This window comes from Ostrinia nubilalis, chromosome 20 (assembly GCF_963855985.1).
Source record: "Ostrinia nubilalis chromosome 20, ilOstNubi1.1, whole genome shotgun sequence".
NCBI lineage: Eukaryota > Metazoa > Arthropoda > Insecta > Lepidoptera > Crambidae > Ostrinia > Ostrinia nubilalis.
The window spans coordinates 10,635,022-10,654,446 of NC_087107.1; the positions used below are offsets into that span (position 1 = coordinate 10,635,022).

The window sequence follows — 19,425 nt, forward strand, 5'->3', positions numbered from 1 at the left end:
TTACAGCCTTTTTTGTGTAAAAATTCACATTCTGCGAACGTCTACGTTACACAGCCTACATTCTGCAGTGTCGCAAGGTACACACGGCACGCCAAGCTAAACACAGGGGCTCTTATGTGGCTAGAAACAAAGGCGATTTTGCAACGAAAATGAATAATCTCATGTGCTGTCATTTGTACGGACATAGCTGGGCACGAGTAGCGCATATTAAACTCTAAAAGCGTTAGCTATTTAATCGTAAATTTACCTTTATTTTTATATCTGTGGCCAGTTTTACGGAAATAACATAAGATTAGCATACGGCAGATGGCTATATATACCTAGAACGAATACTGGAGGCAATTTGTGCTGCAACATTGTTTCAGACGTGTTGCAAATATGTTGCAAGGCAATTTTGCAAGCAGTATTCAGCACGCGTTTTGATAAAACGTGCGTCGTAGGAACTAATATGAGAAATAATTGAATTCATGAAACTGTCACAGTAATATTTCAACCATCTTTGTTTTTTGGCTCCGCCCATCGAAAACCTATTATTAGGGCTCCGCTATTTTGTCTTTCTGTCCTTCAGCGATATCTCATGAACTGTCATAGGTAGTCGCTTGAATAATAGTTATTAATTTTTATTGCCGTTTTAACAAAAACCTGTTTTTATTACGGCAAATTAATTTAGTAGTACATGTAATCATTTCCATGCTACAGAGAGTACACCAAGTCATATTCACATAACTACGAGACGTACTTCACTTATTCAACTTTGGAACAATTATGTGGAAAATCGCTGCTGAAATCGCAAGGTGCACATTTCCAAGCGTAGCGCTGGTCTTTGTTCTGAGATAAGTTTTCCGTATAACATAAAGCTTCGGCCAAACAAACGCGTGCAGCTCCCATCAGCGATGGCGATCAATGCGCGTGCATAGATCGCCGCGAACAATGACAGGACCCACAAGGTGGACCGACGACATCATAAAGGTAGCAGGAAGGCGCTGGTCTCAGGCCGCTACCAACCGGGCAACATGGGAAGCATTAGGGGAGGCCTATGTTCAGCAGTGGACGTCCTATGGCTGAGATGATGATGATGATGATGATGATGATGATGATGATGATGATGATGATGATGAATGACAGGACGCGTTGATGTGAACTCATCGCTACAAACTCATACACGACATCTAATCGCCATCTCGCACGCAGGCTGCACGCGTTGGATTGGCCGAACCTAACTGCACACCGCACACTTACCGCATACTAAGTGAAACTTGACTTAAAGGTAATTACTGGATTCTACCACAGAATAAGTAATAGTACAGGTACAGAAGGATTACTCCGCAAGACGATTTAAATAAATGCGAGTCTTGCTACGACGCGATACAGTGGAATTCAGCTCGCACAGCACTACGTACCCATAGCTGGGCATTAACTCGTTAATCCGTTAATCGTTAATTAACGAAGTTAACATTTCTATTAACGGATTAACTTTTAAGTTAACTTTAAAAAATGTTAACGGACTCGTTAACTTCCGTTAAATTATCCTAAGTCCGTTAATCGTTAATCCAGTACCTACTATTTACCAAAAAGATACAGCAGGCACGCTGAAAAACGATAGAAAATCGCGTTCTGACAAGTACGTTCGGGCTTCCACCCAATCACTAACGACACAAATGTTAGTATGTGTGTGTGGGACACTCTTGCAACTGAATTTAGACCAGTTTTCCTCAACCTATTGAGCTGAAATTTGGCATACTTATGTAAGTACGATGACAATGCAATGTTGACCATTGAGCTGGTCTGATGATGGAGTCATGAGGTGGCCAAAGGAACTCCTAAATGAAACGGCGGCATCGCATCGAATTTGGGTTCGTTGGATTTGTCTTTTCGAGCACTTTAGAACTAGATGATGTCCAGGGTCCTGATGATGGAGTCAGGAGGTGGCCATAGGAATTCCTAATCGAAACGGTGGAAACTTATCGAGTTTGGGTTTGCTGGATTTGTCTTTTCGAGCACTTTGGTGCTAAATTGTAGGTATTGTAATTGATATCGAACTCGAGTCGATGTCTCTCCGAAGGGATGCGCGATGCCACAACAAGGGCTCTCGCGGAAGACCAGTTTCTTGACATGCCCTTACGAGCATGTCAGGATAAATGCTGAGCGGGAGCCTATTGACACGGGTTACCTACTACACCATATCGAATTACAAATGATCGAAAATCAAAATATCGAACACGTTTCATCGAACGATCAGAATATCGAACGATCAAAATATCGAACGTTCAGAATATCGAATTTACAAATGATCGAACGATCAAAATATCGAATGATTAAAATATCGAAATTCAATATAGAGGTTTTAATTAAATGTCATACGATTAATGTAAATAAAACATAAATTCTTAAACACATTTTATTTATTTCCCACTTTTGGGCACCATAGTCAACAAGGAACCCTTACCTCCATCTTTCTATTATACTATGCAACGTAAGATCGACTTTCGATATTTTAATCATTCAATATTTTGATCGTTCGATCATTTGTAAATTCGATATTCTGAACATTCGATATTTTGATCGTTCGATATTCTGATCGTTCGATGAAACGTGTTCGATATTCTGATTTTCGATCATTTGTAATTCGATGATGTAGGTAACCCTATTGACACAGTGGCCCACTATTTAACTTTATTCGTTTCGTGTTATTATTGTATATATTTGTGCTTACTGTGTTAATAAAATCTATTTCTTTCTTTCTTCTTTCTTTCTAATTGAACCAAGGTTCTGAGATTGAGATACTACTAAAAAGTGTAAAATAAACTTATAATAATTAAAAAACTTTTTTAAAAACAAGCTTTTATTCTGATATGCAGTTGTACTAAAACTTAAAAAAAATTGGCCAAGTGCGTGTCGTTCCACGCGCAGTGTAGGGTTATTTCAGGAGTAAGCAATTACTTCACCTAAAGTCACTTTTAATATTTTCTTCTTAGGAATTTTTTTAGGTATGAAATTTTATAATACATGAGTAAAACGACTAATTACTCTTAAACTAATTGATCTATCTTAACCGCTATAGTTTTCCTTGAAAGTTTATAAAGAGCCCTATTATCATGATTTTTTTTCAGATTTTTCAAACCAACAGTTTAGTTTTTAGTTTTAACTCGAACAAAAATTTTCACTTTAAACTTTAACATTTTCGAACTAAATCGAAAAATGGTTTTAGAAACCCCTAAGCCATTTTAAAAGACCTATCCAACGATACCCCACACGATGGGGAAGAAGATGAAAAAAAAATTCATCCCCACTTTACATGTAGGGGAGCTACCCTAAAAAATTTTTTTTCCAAATTTTATTTTATCGTTTTGTCGGCGTGATTAATATACATATAAATAATAATAATAATAAATAATAAATCTTTGGACAATTTCACACAGCGCCAGCTAGCCCCAAAGTAAGCAACTTAATGCTTGTGTTATGGGTGCTAAGCTTAACGGATATACTACTTATATACTTTTTTTTTTAAATACATACATAATATTATTCATAGTAAAACCCAGACCCGTCACAGAAATTAAAATTCATAATTTCAATTTCTGCCCGGCCGGGAATCGAACCCGGGACCTCTCGGCATAGTAGTCCGCTCGGAACCACTACACCAAACGGCAGACTGATATCTCCACAAAATTGCAGCTTTCTAGAGCCAATGGTTTCCAAGCAAAACAGACATATCGAAACTATAAGGGTTCCTTGCATACAATTATTTTTTCGTTTTATTATCATGTGTTAACGGATTAACGATTAACGTTAACTTGCGTTAAATCTTGCGAAATGTAACGTTTTAACGTTTAACGAAGTTAATTTTTTTATTAACGGTTTAACGATTAACGAAGTTAACTATTTGATTAACGGTGCCCAGCTATGTACGTACCTACAATTTTATTCACCTACAAGTTTTGTCTCTTTCTATCGCGTGCCTCTGAACTCTTCTTACGCTGTTAGGGTTGCTGTCTAGTAGTGTCTAGTAAAAAAAATTATTAATCTACTTATTTGTAATGAGGTACGTATGTAGGTAAATACGCATTAATTATGGAAAACCTTGGGAGAGGCCTTTGTCCAGCAGTGGACGTCATTTTTGGCTAAAACGAACGAACGCATTCTGAGCAGTAGTCATGGTAGGTTAGGTTCCTATACTATCCTAAGAATTATTGATTACCTACATGGCCAACATACCTTTCAGCATCTTTGGGAAGCGAAAAAAAAGATAAATCCGGTAGATTTCTTTTCGAATTTAAACACCCGAACGCCGCACAATAATATTTCTTTCTCTTTATGTCCATTTTTAAATAATACTTCGATCATAGAATTATAATCATACTACAACGCACGCCAGCGTCCTGACGAGCGCGCGCGTGACACTCGACTGATATAATACCCGCCGGCGGGGCGCTTCGCTGTAGGTAATTATCGGATGTACCGCGCGGAGTGAGCCAGGCCTGATTCTACGCGAGTTTACTTAACCGATAGGTTTTACTGTGAAGCAACCATTGACCAGTGACCACTTTTAAGGATTGACTTAACGCGCGTTGAGACTTACTCAATTCTTAACGAGCTTTCTCACATACATTTGTATGTGATTTGCAAATGATTTGAATGTTAAACGAGATAAAAACTCAAAGCGCTTTAGGCTAATGGGTTGAAGTTTACGATTTTAGGTAATGCCTATTTATGTAAAGGAAAACACTAGTAAATAAATTCATTACAGACCGTTTAGGTACGTTGAATCACGACTAGGTATTTCTTACATTTTTATAATGCAAAAATTAACACCTTTCTAAAATTAATTTACTGTTTTTTTGAATGAACAGTACCTAATTAGCGTAATTTAATTCGCTATAAGGTGTGAAAGTATTTTTTATATCTAGGCGATATGGAATTACAAATAATAAAATGATAGTTACCAGGAGGTTAGGGATTTTCGATCTAAGAAGTTTATTAATATATTATAGGCAAGGCACAAAATACTCCAATAATGGCTTGAATTTTGTTGTTACATTAAAACCAAATACTCCCAATGGGAGACCGTCTTTAACCAGTAACTATGTAGGTAATTTTAATTAGCGCAAACAAATTTTCCATTAGCTTTGATATGAGGAAATTATCTATAAGCTAACTTCATTGGTATTTGTTCATAAACTCATTAATTCATTAAATCTGACGCAAGGGTCTCGGGTCCCAACGCCCATGTCAGAAGTGTTGTGAAGTGACCACACCATAGCATTAAATCTCGACAAATTATGAAACCATCTGTATAATTTGATGGAAATTAACGTGTATAATAATGAAGATTCAATATTTACATACAAACCTTCATAGGCTCTCGTCTATCTTTACTCATAATATGGACTTTAAGGCATTAGTAATAGAAGATACAACATCTATGTGCATGGAATGGAAACTATGTATGATACCTCAGTAGTAAAATATTGACAGAGCATTATGCAGTATTCCATCAATAATAAATTAGAAAATGAATAGTGTTGATATGTGAATCCTTATCAATATTCATTATGGTGTCGCCGGAACGTATTGTGACGTGAAAGCTCAGAGTGCCGATTTATCAAAAGCTTTGACAGTATTGATCCAGCCAGTTATGCTAGATGGAGATAATGCCCTAAAATTTCGGATTTCTCCACTTATATATTTTTCGTAGGGAAAAATGGGAATGTTACAGAATTTTTAATATTAAGTGGGTTTATACGGTACCTAACTGTAAGTATTACCAAAGTTTCGCATGAAACTTTTTGATTTGAAATTCGTTCAGACATCGGGCAAGAATTGATCCATATTCCATAGTTAAAGATTGAGAATTTATTCACCACTGTATACTTTTTAAATTAAAAGTAACTAATTAAGTTCAAGTGTTAATATGAATTGTGACTTGAATACTTTGTGAAACGAAAATCAGTTTTTTTTATGCATAACAAGGGAGATATTTGACCACAATCGCACCTGAATTGGGACGCAGTCTAGGATGGTACATATCTGCCCTGTAAGTGCCTATTCACTTAGACTCGCCTCTATATTAAAGACTTGTGAAATAATGTATGTGTCTCAAAGATTTCCTTGCATCGGCATTCAATTCATTACATCTTAGTTAATGCATAATTCGTGGTTTTCTTACAAAATCGCCCAGCTGCGGTAGCCATTGTTATCAGCTGTTATCTTGGTCCAATCGGCCAATTTCTGGAACCAGTCCCAACCGGCTTTTACCGACTATTTATAGCAAACTATTAGACCGAATTCAATTACCGTTGAATAATATCTTTTCTTGAGATAGTTTAAGCTTGCATAAATAATTTTGGCAGCTGTATTTTCACAAATGAAATAATTACACCAGGTGTTGTTCTTGCTACCTACGATAATTTTCTAGGTGTTTACCTACTTCTTAGGCTGGGTTGCACCATCTTACTTTAACTTTGACAAACGTCAGACATCTGTCAAACTCCATACAAAAAACACCGGTTATCGTCATAGTTACCGTTAAAGTTAGCCTAAGAGTTCTTTTCTATCGAGGGTTTTGAAACTGATGTCAGAACTCTAGTGTCAGATATTTGAGCCGCTACTACAGGCATCTGGCATGGCTCAGTCGTTGGCTTAACGTTACGTAAACTTTGTAATTTAATATCGTCTATTCACATTACAATGTATGTATGAATTAACCTAGCTCAAAGAGTAGATTAGGCGAATGAAGTGAAAACACACATTCTGTCACAAAATCCAGGCGTTAAAAAGGTCTTGATTTTTTCCAAATAAAATAACGTCCTTTGTCTGCGGACCCTTTGAAAAAGGTTTCACCATAGGCCACGGACATAAATGCTCAGCTAAAAATACCACACCGTCAGACAATGCCATCGCGTGCCGAACTCGATTGTCTCGATGTTATTAGCGAATCATGGCATCGGTTCGTGGGAACGATGATCGAGCAGGGCTGTATCGATGTTCGATCTCAGCAGGGAATTTTGTTCGATTTTGATTCCGAATCAAAAGGGAAAAGTGAAAGCTGGTGAAGTAGGTTTGCGCCTGCTCATTTGCATTAGTAGATTAATAATGGTAGCGCATTTTCTTACATAACTTTTCAATTCCTATCATTGGAGGTCCGAAAATATTTCTCATACAATTTGATACCATAATGATCATTCTTCATAAAAAATTTAAAACCTACATATTTAAAAACATAATCATTGATATTCATAATATCACTAATCATACACTTGGTTTTTACTAATATTTGTTTTCATATACAGGGTGTTGATTTCAATACCCGCCATATTTAGGGAGTAGATTAAGTAGCTTATTCTGATCACGAATCAGCAAAAAAACTGACTTCCAAATTTTTTATTATTATTTTTTAAATATCTACGATTTCCATAATCGACCACTACAGTGCAGAATAGTCCCCCAACGCAAACGGCACGCGGCGCTCACCCGGTGACCCGGGCAAACGCTGCGCCCCCCGTCCCACGCCCCACTACCCGCGCTCGCCCATGAGTCAGTCAACTATCAGCCACAATCAGCTGTGAGTTCAAAGACGACTACTGGACAGAGCTTAATCCAAATCTACCCTAAAAATGTAATGAGTAAATTAGTTACTTACACCTTATCATGTTACGAGTTTATTTGTTGTTCTAAAAACTAATTAATTAAGTACTCTTTAATTAATAAAAAAACCTTTTACACGAATTTGCTTCCTTCCGCAAAATAATTTTTTTACAGAACCTACATTATTATTATTTTTTAATTAAACCATGCTTTTATGTGTGTGATAAGCTTGTACCTACTTATCATTCAAAAGTACTGTAAACAGATGACAATAATGCTCTTTCATACAGGTTCGTTATTCCTTACATTTCCAGCTCTCTACCTTAATAACTTTTACGTCTTTACGATAGTAATTATTAAAATAAAACTTAACTTACTTAATACCGCAAACTGAACACCTAGAAATAACACACTGGCAAACTCTTGTTCCTTCACTTTCGATAGGAGATAAGACAAGATTTTGTTTTTGAACTCGATTGATTTCAGTACCTTAACAAAATTTCATATCTTAAAAGAAAATTTCATATCTTTCATTTGGAGCGGTGACTTGTAATTGAATACAATAATACCACCGCCTTGCGCGCGGCACGGACATCGTACTCGCACGGAATAGGTACTTCCCCATCTTCGTGTTTCGGGCGTCATCGGGCGGCCGGCGCTCAATCGTGGATCATCGATTTTCTCTGTTCATCAGTCCGATTTTGCTATCCACGCAGAGAGGCCGCGCGCACGCTCCGCGAAATCTAGCTCGTATTTAGAATACCTAGTACTCAATCGCTATTTTCTTATTTCTTGCCTTGTAACTTCAACTTTTCTCTTCCTCTCTGCTTGATAACTGTTTTCTAGTACTTATTACTTCCTACTACCGTAATAACGTAATTTCATTTCTATCGGCGTTTAATTTAAATACCCTGAACGAATGTTAGTTAGGTTCAGGTTAGACTTCCATTCTTCATAACTTACATAAAATAATTCATCATCATGTTCGGGATTATTTTAAATGAATGTAATTTCATTACACGAAATAACTACCAAAATTTATTGATATTCTTATCGTTTTAATAATAACGATTAGTAATTAAAGATCTACAAATCATTTGCATTTGAGTGTTTTGAAAGCTTGCTTTAAGAGCATTAATGATAGGACGAATCTTTAGTTCACAAAGATTAAACAAAGTATTTTTCCCGCCGCTTTTACATTCTCATTCGTTGATAGACTTCCTGTACTAAACTGACGAAATTAAACTTTTCTGATGTTAAAAATTACGTAAAGTAGTTGAAAATGAAGAATAACGATAACTACCGATTCACGACGACATTCGATGGACGTATTTCATCGAATGCACTTTTCTAATTGCAAATTTGCGATTTTTGATTGTTTTCTCGTGCGGTTTTGAGTATTTAGTGTGTGAAAGTGTGATAGTGAGTGTAATAATAGTGAGTGAGTGTTAGGAAGATGCCAAACCATACGTACAGTGCTCGTGAGTACGTAAACATGGTTTACTGTTACGGGAGGGCACGTGGAAACGCATCTGAAGTCGCATCGGTGAGTAGGTACCTAGTTCTAAACTTAAAGGAATGTGTTTTTTTTAATGTAGGGAGTAAATAATCTGGTAATTTTGTGTACAAAATACTCCCGCGATTGCGGTAGGTAGTGGCGGAAAGCGCGTAGGTACGCTCCAATACACACACACACACACATAGGAAACAGCAAACTAATTTAAAACGAACTTTAACTTTAGTTAGTCAAACAAAAATACCTATTTACACTACCTATTTTACGTGGCTTCCTTCAGTAGACTATCAGACATGATAAGCGAGCGATCCGCGTAGCTCGATGGGTGCCGCAGTTGAAACGTATTGCAGTATTACGAGCCACAGTACAGTTGATGTCGCACGGAAAATATTCGCTAAAAATTCTACTTTAGTTTGTAATTTTTTTTTTGGTGGATAATGCGTTTATATAAGTCATAATAGATCACCTAAATAAATATGGCGAGGATTGAAATCAACACCCTGTATTTTTCTGTACTAATGATCGAAACTCATAATCATTCTAATAAATAACTATAATATTCATAAATGTGATGTATCCTAATATTTGTTTTCATAAATTTATTACTCATAAGTGTATTTATCCATATTATTGAAAATCATGATGTCTATCATCAACAGCCCTTTACAGTCCACTGCTGGACTATGAGCCTCCTCCACTATAGTGGAGGGTTTTGCCATAATCTCCACGCTTGGCAGGCGGGTTGGAGATCGCAGTTTAATGATAGATCGCCCGGAGTCCTGCCAGCAGGACTTAAAGTACTTCCGGTAGGACGCAAAATTAAAAGATCACAGTTTCGTAAGTATACATTGTACAAATTTCAAATTTACACAAAAAAATAGAGTGTTTCTCTCTCTTTCACCCAATAGTGCCCAAGATCGAAAAACGCGACTAACCGTTAGTCGGAGCCCGATGGCGCACGAGTATACACGGGGGCAGCGCGTTCGCGCTCGCGCGACACATTTTGACGCGCCGGGCGTGGAGTCGGCAACATTTTGGCGATAATATTATAATGAATGTGAAGTATTCCAGCCTAATCAAACATTTATAATTTATTTCTTGTTTTTGTTTTTAATTTTTAGTGTATTTGTAAGTGATAGGTGTAATTTCTAATACAAAGTGACGTACCAAAGTAATTAATTTAAAGTTCCTTATTATAGTTAGTTCCTATTAGTTAAGTTGAAAGAAGATAAACAAGTTTATAATATATTAAGAAAAGTAAAATACTGGTTAAACAAAATGATTCTACGACATGACTTTTTATTTAATAAACACTAACCAAGTGTTTACTACTTCTGGTGAGGATGAGTTCAAATTTGAAGGTCACCGTACTGCTGGAAGGACCAGCAAGCAAACACGTACAAATTGCGTACTGCTGGCAGGACTTGCGATAATCTTCTGGCAGGACGTTTAGAACAAAAGACCAGTCCTTCCAGAAGAGCTTCCAGCAGGACAAAGCACCGGGCGATCTATCATTAAAAGATTGATGTTTTTCAGAGAGCGCTGCTGCCCATTCTCTGTTTGATGTGTAGTCCCTAAGTCGCCTCTTACGACACCCGCGGGAAGAGTAGGGGTTGGTGACAAATGTATTCTACTCTGCCGTCACCACACGGCGAGATGATGTCTATATTCGTATTAAATCGTATTTTAACATTAATAAAAAATAATAAAAATAAAAAAAAATAAATGTTTATTTTCTCTTCACAAAGGTAACAAAGAATAATGGGTACTACAATATTGTGAATGTTACAATAACAGAACCTTTGCGAGAGACTGGTGTCTAAACTAGGGTAATCCCTGTGTGATAGATCACCAGGCCCTCAACTTGCTCCTTGAACTTAACAATCTGACCAGATAAACCCGCGCAAAGTGCGAAGAGAGATCACAAGTACTTGCACATCACTATACATAAAAATACGTGATACTGTTAGTAATATTAAGTGCGTTATGTGAGTGTGTGAGTTTTGTGTGTCAGGCATGTGTAGTATGAATGAGCCCTCATAGCAAAACCTTCAACAAATCCTCAGCCTCACCATAGTCCAAATTCAACAGCCACTCAAGTATCAGTTTTTTGCATGCATACTTTGGTAATGAGTAGAAAGATAATATTTTGTTCAATTTATTATATAAATATGGGCCAAGGAAACAAAAAAATCTATGCGATAACTGTGTACGTAATTCCCTGCTGGGGCAAACCTTGTATTCCCTTCTAGTGCCTTTAAGATAATTATTGTATTGTAGGCAAGAATGTTGAAGCAGAACAGTATGCAGTATAAAAAGTTTTCGAACCGAAAGTACATTACAGCGTGAGTAAAGATCCTTCGTTGGAAAGAGAAACGGCAAAGAGTTGCTCACTTTCAAAATTGCACGCTGAGCCCTCTCCAAATGCAACATTGATGATTTAGGTGCACCGCCCCATGAGGTTATACAATATGTCAACAAGGATTGACATAATGCATAATAAACCATTTTAATTACATCTGTGTTGGCGACTCGGCGGAGATTCCTAAAAATATACATTAGTTTCCTTATTCGGGTTGTTAATAGAGTAATGTGGGGATTGAAGCTTAAGGTGTCATCTATCATTACTCCTAAGTATTTGATAGTGTTAGTCCTAGAGAGTGTGGGACAAGAACAGTTCACATTATCCACATCCCTCGGGCAGTGGTGAGCTACTATTGACAGAGTGTCCGATTCAGGTAGGGAAGTCTTCCTACTGGCAAATGCTAAATATTTGGTTTTGTCAGTGTTTAGTGTGAGCTTGTTGTGGGTTAGCCATTTAGTAACAGCATTAAATCCCCTTTGCGCTGACTCAAACACATCCGACCACGAATCTCCCTGAAAAAGGAGCGCTGTATCATCTGCGAAAGCGATGATCTTCCCATCTTTAAATTAATTTGAAATGGTCCAAAACAGGCAATATTTTGTGCCACAAAACTAACGTGACAGAAACGAATCGCTGCAAAACCGACTCTACGTAGTCTTGTCTGCCCTACCCCTAGAGTGTAATTTAAAAGCCGGAGGCGCGGAGGGAGGGCAGCCCTCGCCCGCTGTAACGAGGCTCAGGCGCCCGGGTGAGCTGGAGCGGCTGAGGCTGGTCGCCGAGGCACCGAAGGCGCCGATGGCGATCCAAAAAGCCGAAGCTGCGGAAGTAAGCGTGGGTGCCTGAGCCTCGTTACGCAAGGGCGGAAGGGCTGCACATCCCGCAGCGCCGGAGACGAGGAGATACCAATGCATGCTGCATGCTTGCTTTCATGCTGCATGCTCTGCATGCTTATCTACTCTATTAAATTATATATGATTTTTTTGAAGATACGAGTATGTCTGTTATAAAGTAAATTATTCTGAACAACAACATTATGAGTTGAAGTATGTTCTCAGTAACAACATTATTAATTAAAACAATATGATCAATGAATGTTATGAAGAAAAAAGATCTGAAAATAAAAATTATGTATTTTAAATGGTTCTTGGTAGTAACAGTATTGATAAAAAAAATTATGATTACTAACTGTTATGAGCTCCGATGGTAGTAATAAAAATGTATGAATAAAAAAAGTATGAAAAATAAAATTATGAAGAGAGATTATTATGAACACAAATCGGTAGTAAGACAAAGAATAGGATTTAGAATTTTATGTGAGCCAATATAGAACCATTAATAATATTATTGCGTTTACCACTAATGGGTTTACAGCATTTTCTGCTTGGAATGGCCTAATGGTTTACTGCTGATAATGATTTTAGCATTGAATGTAGAATAATCTTTTAAATCGCTTTTGAAAGAAAATGCAGTAACATCGAATATGTTCTTCGCTCACTTAAATGAGGTCTAATGAAGAATTCGCACCATTGACATACTGGCATCCGCTGACTATTAATATATAATAGAATTCATAACTTTAGCCTACTTGAAACGTTTAGATTTCACGTTTCTTTTGAATATATTAGATACTGCAAAATGCAAATTGTTATAAGCTAGCCATCGCTGTCCATCGCCATCCATATCCTGAACGGATATAAGTAATTCTTACACCATTTCTAATGTATCAACCAGCTTTTTAATCTCATTAAGTCGAGCCAATCTTAAGCATGGCACATCCCTGCCCTCTGGCGTCTCAAATGATTCTCGATTCGGGACCGCTGTTAGATGCGATCTGATATGCCGATTTGAAACGTCACGAATGTCAAATGTTAGTTATCTCCAGTTATCGGAGCGGGACCGTTAGCGGAGATTGTTAGACCAAACGCCTGAGGCTGTAACGCAAGTTACAAGTTCTGATTTTAGGATCCAGATAAAATTTACGGCGCTGACTTCTCAATGATGGCTGGATTTATTGGATTTTGAAGGCTGTTTGATGAAACAAATCAAATTAATCAAACTTGATGATCGATGTATTTATTAGCCTTTGCGATAAGCTATGTCAAACCTGCCCCATAGACAAGTTACAAAATCTGACAGTTGTAATTCTGAAATTATTTCATTCTGGCGTTTCTTTTCATGTGTGAAGCGATTTCGTTCTCTCCGTAAAGCGTTTTCGAAATTTTAAACTGTCACGTACTTACTGTCTAAGGAAGCTGTTTCTTCAACGAAAATTACCGTATTTCTTATTGGAAATATAAGCGTTGAATACCTAAATGAAATGACGATGGCTGGAAAGGCATAAAGCAAGCTAACCACTTAGCGCTCCTGGAAGTTAAACCTGTGATTTATAGATCTTAAAACTAACGCAAATACTTTAGCACTTCCGGTGTATTAACTAGTACATATTTAACATTTCGAAGTTAAGCACTTTCAATTAAAATTACTCTACGTTGGTCCTTATTAAGAATATTAAATTGAAGTGAAATTAGTTTTGCAAAATGGAATTAATTCAAGCTTTTCTTATGAAAAAGGCCAAACAAAATGTAAAATATTTTTTATATGTACCTATTTGACTTCTTTGAAATGTTCTTGAAAATGACCCGAATACACCAAAAGCCTGTAATTTCTCTAAAAATAATGACTTATTCCCTACTAGGTGGACCGACGACCTGATGAAGGTCGCAGCGCAGGACCGGTCGTTATGGAAATCCTTAGGGGAGGCCTTTGTCCAGCAGTAGACGTCATTTGGCTGAAACGAACTAATGAAAAGTTACTTATTCCTTCATCCCACCTCGTTCTATACAATCGTACCCTCAGAACATTTCAATTTTGTATCAACCTTATGGTTCCAAAAGAAATGGGATTCCATGTTTTAGTGGGCACTATAACTGTCGATCAGTCACCAGCAGACACCTATGACTGCTCATAAAATCTGACATCAGGGTTGCAACTACCACCAACTACTTGTTACAACCTATAAAAACAGTTTAACTTTCCCCGGGACAAACTTGAACTTCACTAGTTGTGTTTTATTTGCGGTCAAGCTGTAAATCCTGGCTACGCACGAGTTGCAGCGGTGGGAATGAGAGGTGGGAGTACCTAGTGATTTAAAAAACCTATAAAAATAATCATGAGATGAAAAGGTAAGTGAATAGTTTTTATAGCCACGATAGCCGAACGGTGAAGGGGTCGGACTGGCCGACTCGAGATCCGAGGAACGTGGGTTCGAATCCCACCGCCGCTTGACTATTGTGGTGAGCCCACTCGTAACACAAGCTTATTTAGCTCACCACGAGAGGCTAACGGGACTATTAGTAATTTGTGCAATACAAATTGCTAATAAGCTTTTTAAGGAAAGAAAAAAAATAGTTAAACACAAGTTTTTTCTCAAGATGGAACATAATAGACAGAATTGTGACAACAGACTCATAAGGTAGACTATCCTATTTTCTTACATAGCTTAAATTAACACTAAATTAACACTATATTATTACCTAATCCATAATTCAGCAATCGCCTTGTTATTTTGTTATAGGTATATCAACTGAGAAATTATTGAAGGAGTTTGTTTCACCATTTCACCGTAATAAACTAGTTAATAACTATAAGTGTAATAATTTTCTCACGCCCACTTATTAACTTATTGATCTATTATTCATACTTGACGCCTCGGATATAATTAGTGCATCCAGTCGACAACTAGGCCAGAGATATCTACAAGTAACTTTCTTGTCAAGTAGTAAGTATAGGCCAGTTTCTATAAATCAGTCTGGGACCCTTGATACCATTCGAATGTTAATCGTTGGAAAACATTGATATTTTAATGATTAAAATGTCATTTATGATTGATATAAATATATGAGGTACACAACGCCCCCATGGTCTAGATGTGGGAAGTTGAACTCTCATAATTTCCCTCGTTTCTTGTATAGTATCGTTATTAAGTATTTGGCAACTATACTTATGAATTATTATTTTTTCAACCAAAGTCAATTCCTTATTATTAATTTGAAACCATCATATGCTTGACAGTGGCTCCAATGACAGTTTAAAACTTTCCCCCGGGAAAAACTTAACCTTCATTGGTTGGGTTTTTGTTGGCGGTCAAGCTGTAGATCTGGGCTACACAGGAGTTGCAGCGGTGGAAACGAGAGGTGGGAATAGTTCCGTATTATAAGCTTGAATCTATGTTTGAAGTGGAATCTGATTTGCAATGTGCACACAGTAAGGAAAAAGCACAGGTTCATCACTCTTAAAGCTCACATGTTGCAAGTTCATCCCCTTCATTGAGTGAGGTAGTCAACAATACTCCTTCAATAAGCTTCATTGGAAGGCTTTATGTGTCATGTTACCGCACTAATAAAGATATAAATAGGTACCCATGCATCTAAGAATCAAAATATTGTGATAAAGCAAGGCTCCGAGATCTTACTATTTAAAGACAAACAGCTGATATTGTATACTCAGTCGACAGCACAGCCGTCGTCTATACAAGCGAGCGATTGAAAATACTGTACCATTTATCTCAAAATAATATCAATTAATTTAACTCAAATTAATGCGTAAATTATGCAAAAATTGGCCATAACTAATTCGACCTACATTCCGTAACGCCATAAGACGTCGATTTAGAAAATTAAAATGTGTTATGTAAAATAGGAAGCTCACAAAATTTATTTTTGACTCAAATTGGTCCAAATCTACGAAGCGATTAGTTATTCTAAGTTAAAACGGCCCTTTGTCAACAAATTACGCAACTTAGGCTGTGTTGCACCATCTTACTTTAACCGTAACTGTAACCATAACCGGTGTTTTTGTATGGAGTTTGACAGACTTTGACTTTTGTTATAGCTAAAGTAAGATGGTGCAACCCAGCCTAAGTTAAGATAAATAATACATCTTGGGCTGAAGATTTGTGAACTTGGCTAGAAATTGTATATTTATGGCACTAACAAGTTGTGAAACATTATGAAAGCATTCATGGGATCCTCGTTATAATTAATGACATAAATATTTAGTCGTTCAACTTCATAATGGACAAAATAAGTAAATGAATGATTATCAAGATTGCTACTACCTTTATTCATAGTTTTAATGATCGTTACTAAGTATCATCATCATCATCATCATTTCAGCCATAGGACGTCCACTGCTGAACATAGGCCTCCCCCAATGCTTTCCGTGTTACTAAGTATAGAACTTATTATTATTCTGTGGTATAGGTGAAAGAATGCAATAGACCGACTTGAGATCTTAGAATACCAATTACCTAGGTTTAACAACTTCAATCATGTGGATCGTAAACAAGTGAAGTCAAATATAAAGCTTGTAAAATATCACCTATTTCATCGATCCTTTGCTTTTAAACTCTACCATCTGAAAGTCTCTAATAATTACTGCATAAAGCACTTTTTCGATCAGATTTTGAACTCTTGGGTAATAAGGCTGACAAGATTGACCTCGTTTGTTCATGGAGTGACATTTAGAGCTTTAAAGGCAATTTTGATGTCATAGTATCAGAATACAATATTATTATGACTGTATTTGTGTGTTACATAAACTTTTTGCTAAAGCAATCAATGCCTTCGGAAACACGATCTGCCATCTAACGGGTACCATTTTGATTCCATGTTACCAACGTGCGTTTCAATACCACTCACCTATAAGCTGGGGCCCTTTTTCCTCACTGACTTTCCGTAGCAAATGGTCTCCCACATTTTCAAGTGCACACAACACCTCCCATATCCAACACTTTGAAACGGAACATTATCACTGAGCACTCATAGTTTCACTGCACGGGATAATTCAAAAACACTTGGGATCACTGCACTGAACTGGGATGTAAGTGAATCTGGAATCTAAATACTATGTGTAACTGTCAAATCTGGTCGCGTTTGGTGGCGAGTTTGTCATATAGCGTTTGATGACCCCAAAAGCAGCTTTACAACTGAACTGAGTGGTGGATGCAAAACGCACGGTTTCTCCTGCGCCAGCGCCGGTCGGTATGCGCCACGGCTGTGTGCGTGTGTCTGTGTAGGCGGACGCACACACGCGCGCGCGCAGGCTGCACGGTTTTTGTCGATGTCCACGGGGCAAGTAACCTTAGAGCGCAAGAGACGCAACTCGGAAAGACGACGGAGCTTTTTGTTGAGCTTTTAAAGTTTATGTAATTTGATTAATGAAATATCTGCTTGTAAGAATTTTCTATGGATTTTTTTAAACTTGACTTGATTGTCATAATAAACACACTATTTCAAAAATACTCAGCAATCGATACGTTGAAAACAGTGTTGACATATTAAACTGGATACAAAAAAAAACAAAATAATTTATAGATTTAAATCTTTAATTTTATTTATTAATATTAAACATGAAAATCTAACTTACATAGCATTAAGCGATAATTGAAAACGCTTAAGAATAACAGTATCTCGATTTTCAAGTTGCAACTCTAGTCCACTGCGGCGACGTTTTTCTGAAAGCTGCTGGTCGATGTCCCGCTACGAGACTCAAGCACAGACGCGCCGTCCCTTTCTAACATTCGTTTGACCTTACATTAAAAAGAGACGGATGTATAAGCCAAAGTTTACGATCAATTTGCAGAACTCGAAGTGGCCCTACTCAGGCATTATTAACGGCCAGTATTACGGTCGTTTTATAATAAACCGGTTGGTTTAAAAAGCTTTATAGAATCTAGAGTTCATTAAGTGGATATGTCTCACTCTCCTTGGTCGGTTATGCGATGACTCTGTCGTGTATTTCAAGGGATAGCGGGCTGATTGGTTGAAGTATAGCTCTATTGATTAATTTCTCTTTGTGATAAATTGCCGTTTTTTGCCAATCGAGTTGTCAAATCTAATGGGTATGTCTAAAGTTTAATGTATGGCCATTCGCAATTAACACATTTGTCATATCAAATTCATAACAAACAACAGGGAATAAATATGTCATATCCTGTTAGTAGTATACATTATAATTTAACATGGAAATCCCTAATCAGAATCTTATTTGAGTTTATGGTTTCATTCGAAACATCTTAATTACCTACTATTGAACTGTCAAAAGAATTAATGGCATGTCATTTTTAAGCGGCGATAAACAATCTCATGGAATTTCCAATAGTTTTAATTGTTAACTTTATTCTTAAAAACCTATTAACATGAGCCGAAATCTCTATTTTTTTTAATCCAGTCCGTAAATATTCTTCATTTTGTCATAATATGGTTTATTTATTGTCAGGATATAAATCTTGAATCCAAAATTAAATTCAAATTTTCACATCGAAATACATTAGCTAATTTAATGAATTGAAAACGACCCATACAATTTGACACCTGAAGAGTCGGCGCGCTTACATTAAAGTCGTCGAGTTATATAATACTAGAGATCAAACCAATATGAGGCTGTCCTACAGAAAGCCTATAATTTGTTAAACCGATGATTTAAATAAAAACACTTGCGTAACATTATAACTGTGGTTTTATAAACCTAAGCTTTTTGTGTGACACCGCAGTAATTTCAATATTTATCAACAAGTTTTATAAACTCTCGTGTTTTGCGTTTTGTTCTGACCATAGGTAAGTGCTCTTGAAACAAATGATGTATAATAAATGTTTATTTTTCAATGATCGTAGGATTCTATGAGAATTATTGCTGGTAATGTTGTATTTGTAACCGCGAAACTGTCGAACAATTTTACTCTTTTTGGAATAACATAGTCAAATCGAAAAAAAACTTATTTGAAACCTTAGTTTACATATTAAAAAGTAGTAAGTAAAATAAAACATAATTTTCGATCGCCTAATTTGTTCCTTGTAAAATGCACTATTGCTTAATTTTTAATTTCTGAGTTCTCAGCGTTAACCTGTTATTAAATATAATACTGAAATTAAATAACAATTACATTAAATTCCATATAAAG

At 36.7% G+C, this 19,425-nt stretch overlaps 2 protein-coding genes across 3 annotated transcripts in view; one reads left to right on the forward strand and one right to left on the reverse strand.

Annotated features, from left to right (window-relative positions):
• The window catches only part of LOC135081642 (F-box/LRR-repeat protein 7-like), a 73,202-nt gene extending 55,712 nt beyond the window's left edge, over window positions 1-17,490 (reverse strand). The window contains exon 1 of the mRNA XM_063976397.1: window positions 17,165-17,490. The gene's annotated coding sequence lies outside the window, so the exon portion shown is untranslated. The remainder of the gene's footprint in view (window positions 1-17,164) is intronic.
• The window catches only part of LOC135081643 (uncharacterized), a 221,989-nt gene that overhangs the window by 44,369 nt on the left and 158,195 nt on the right, over window positions 1-19,425 (forward strand). The gene's annotated exons all lie outside the window — the stretch shown is intronic.